The following is a 3,822-nucleotide window of genomic DNA, read 5'->3' as shown; positions in this document are numbered from 1 at the left end:
GTAGCTTTCGGTACTTAATTAGATCTTGGCTTTAACTCCTTCCGTAATGCCGTCTTGATTTATCCACTCTAACTCAATTAGAGGTGCTTAGTTTGAATTCCAGTGGGTTCTCCAATCCTTTTCCATGTAGTTCGCTGGCAAACATGACGCACACGATGACCAAAGAAGCAGTAGTAGCAATGCCACTGTACTCTTCAATTCTATGGCCAACGAGCCCAACTCCAACCCAAATTGCACCGAGTTGGTACAGAGAGAGAGAGAGACTTGAACCTGCAAATCTAGAACTGTTGGAAAAGAAGGTGTAACAGCTGATCAGAACGTGCTACCGTTGATCTGCAGTTCCGAAATGGACCTAGGTGAAAAACTAGTCGGGTAGAGGGGTTACATGTCTCTTTCTCTCTCCTCTTCCTCATCCTCCATGTGGTATGGGACATGTGTCCAATCTTCAGGTGGGGCTGCACTGCATTGCACAATCTAAGAATTATAGAGGATTTAGATCCGTTCCAGATTTTTAGAATTGCTCCATATTTTTCCTACTTCTTGTCCTTCCGTCTGTGCTTGCCTCAGTCCATGATGAAGGCTCTTGGTGCTAACTTCAATAGTTTTTTCTGTCAACAAATAGTTAGCAGATAATGAGACTCATTTTATGTTATGAATTGCACAGTATTTCCATCCATATATGTTTTTCACTTTATTTGAGATGCTAGCACATACCAAAATTGTAATCTAGAGTATTGGGAAATGTGGGATAATGGGTGGAGAGTGATTAGAGGTCTCTCAACATGTAATTGTGTATAGATGGTATATATAGTGGTCCATTGTGTGACCGCGAATAGAACTGAATGAGGGTACAATTTGATTTTTTGAAAGTAATATTGTTTCTATGAGACTAAATAAAATAGCATACTATAAGAAAGGTGGTAAAGAACGTGGAAATGTTATTCTCAGGAATAGTATTTTGAGTTAAAAAAAAAAAAAATACATAATCATATTCTAAAGAGTTATTAGTGATATTCTCAGTTCTCAAACCCAATGTACTCATCGCTCAGATTCTTTTGGTGGATTCACAAGAAAGGAAAATGTGCTACATGGATTCAAGTTATTTTTGGCATAGTATGAAGAGGGGGTCAACATCTATCCATTTTTTCCATGATATCTGTAATGGGGATTCCTCCAATAGCTAATCTCCAAAAGAAGATCTTAAATTTTGGATGTAATTGGAGTTTTCAAAAAAATCGCCACCAATGTGAGTAGAGAGATAAGCAAGTACACTTGTTTGAGAAGCCAATTGGATTAGTAACCAAATGACAATGAAAAAAATTTAAAAGCCAATTTAGCAGTAATATTCCCTTCCTTTTCAGATGACACCACCATTTATCACAATAAGAGTTTAATGGGATTTGCAAGATTTAATTAATAATAGATAAAGTGAAAATAGTAGATAGGAGACCAGTATTCCAATTATTCCTAATTGTGAATTCACTTACCTGACGGAAAGGATGAAATAGGATCAGGTGGTGAAGTTGTGATCGTGGTTTGACCTAGGCAGAATCCAAGGGTCAAACCACAAAGACTTTGAGAGTTGAGAAGATACTTACAATGCTATTCTAGGTGGGAGAACATTTTTTCTTTAAGGTCTTGGAGTGGAAGATAGACCTGTTTGAAAAATATTTATGATGAAGAATTTGCACCCACATAGAGTTGTCTTCAAAAATCATGCAGCATTCTAGCTTGAAAAGAAAAGCTTTATTTTGTGTTTCAGAGTTCCTTAAACCAACTCAATCTTAGTTGGGGAGAAGATCTTTTACCAGCCAATAATATGAGCTTTCTTTGTTTGACCAAGGTCTCCTTTCCAAAATCTCAGATATATGGAATCCATTTTTTACAAAAGGTTGTAACTAGGGAAAACAAAACTAGATATAAGTTAAGCAGGTATGGAGGAAGGTGTTGATTGAATCAAGACACTTCAACCTGCAAATAAAAGAAGGTTAGATTTCTAGACACAAGCTTTTTATCGTTGTATTTTTTGTTTTCCCAAGTCTTCAATAACTATACTTCCCTTTCAAGAAAAACAATGAAGTGAGACCTTTCAAAGAATTCACACAACTAGTAAAATGAATCAATAAATTTGTCGTTAGAATGATATATATATATATATATATATATATATTTTTTTTTCATTTTGTTAGTTTTGTCATTTGTTGTGTTTTATTTTATCTCTAGGCTGTCTTTATTATTATTATTATTATTATTTTAAATCAATACCCAATTCTACAAGGATTAATTAAAAAAAAAAAAAAAGAAAAAAGAGAGGAAAAAATGTTTTACTAAAATATTATACACAAAGTAACAAATTAAAAGATATTAATGAAGATGAAAATAAACTTTATGTTCTAAACATATTAAGAGATGGGAAATGGCTAAGTTAGAATGCAAGCAACAATCTAATTATTCAAAGCAAGGCACATGGAATAGAGAGGACTATAATATAAAAGGCATGTAAAAGCCCTAACTGCACTAAACAGGCACGAACTAAACATGATAAACAAAGTACAAAACGATGAATTGATTATTGGAAAGGCTGGATGAAGGGCCAGCCACATTTCGAAATGTTTATAAGTATGAAAATGCGACCTAGTCCCAATTTGATGCACCTAATGCTACAAGGCAGTTTGATGGGCCAGCCACGCCCAACCTAAACTAGCATATCCTAAACTATGTTCCTGAAGGTACACCCTTCCTTCATCATTTTAACCACAACCCAAAAATGATAAGTGAAAAAGAAAGATTAATGGTAAAACCGGATTTTTGAGCCCAACTCATTTGACTGAGCTGGGATGTGGGGCATAGAAGGGAGAATTTAACTATTAATGAGTTAAGTTCCAAGAAAAAGACACAAGACTCAAGTAGGTGGGCTGAAACGAAGCCCAATATATGATTGAAATTTGATCCAACAAACAGCCGATTTGAAGGGGGGAGAAACGACAACCACAACAACAAGGTCAACCTTATCCTAACTTAGTGAGGTCAATTACTTGGATTCAAACAAAATAAAATAGTAAAAGCCCAAAAAGAAAAAGGGCAAGGGAAGGAAAGGGAGAGATGGAAAGATGAAAGATGAAAAAAGAAAGATGAGAGTAAGAGGAAAGAGACACAATCCAGTAATTAGAAAAATCTTAACTAAATGGGATTGGCTACATGGATCCTAGCTAGTCCTCCAATTAACTTTATCTAAGATCATCTACGGGGAGAAAAGGTTGGCTAATTTTGAAAGGGTCATTTGACGAATTCGAAATAAGCCCAATATGGGCGAAGGGATAGAACCTAAACAGGCTGTCAATTGAAGGTTGATTTGGGTCCTCTTAAGGATGAAGAAACCTTGGTCTCTTGCGTTATGACTACAAATCAAAAGATCCATCCGTGGGTTGCTCAGATGGTTAGGGTTAATTAGGGATTGTGTGGATTGGCGTACAGTCTTAGGTTCGATTCCCCATCTGTGCATTTGTGATTTAAGTGGAGACCATGGAGGTGGGTTACTGTGCTAGTCTCCCCGAGGTCCCCGAGGATTAGTCGAAGTGCACATAAGCTGGCCCGGACACCTTAGTTAACAAAAAAAAAAAAAGACTACAAATCAAAAGAAAGAAAATAAGTAATTCTAGGGCCAATTAACGCTGCCTAGACATACTGGGGCTATGATCACTGATCACAGCTAATGATCAAATATGTTCAAATATGTGATCATAGCCCCAAAAGCTAAAAGGCATTGAAAAAGTTTTGGAAAAAATATTTTTGAAAATCTTAAACATTTTTTTTTTGTTTGGA

This window comes from Macadamia integrifolia, unplaced genomic scaffold (genome assembly GCF_013358625.1).
Source record: "Macadamia integrifolia cultivar HAES 741 unplaced genomic scaffold, SCU_Mint_v3 scaffold_218A, whole genome shotgun sequence".
Taxonomy (NCBI): Eukaryota; Viridiplantae; Streptophyta; class Magnoliopsida; order Proteales; family Proteaceae; genus Macadamia; species Macadamia integrifolia.
The sequence above is the reverse complement of the archived record's forward strand: the minus strand, read 5'-3'. Positions refer to the sequence as shown.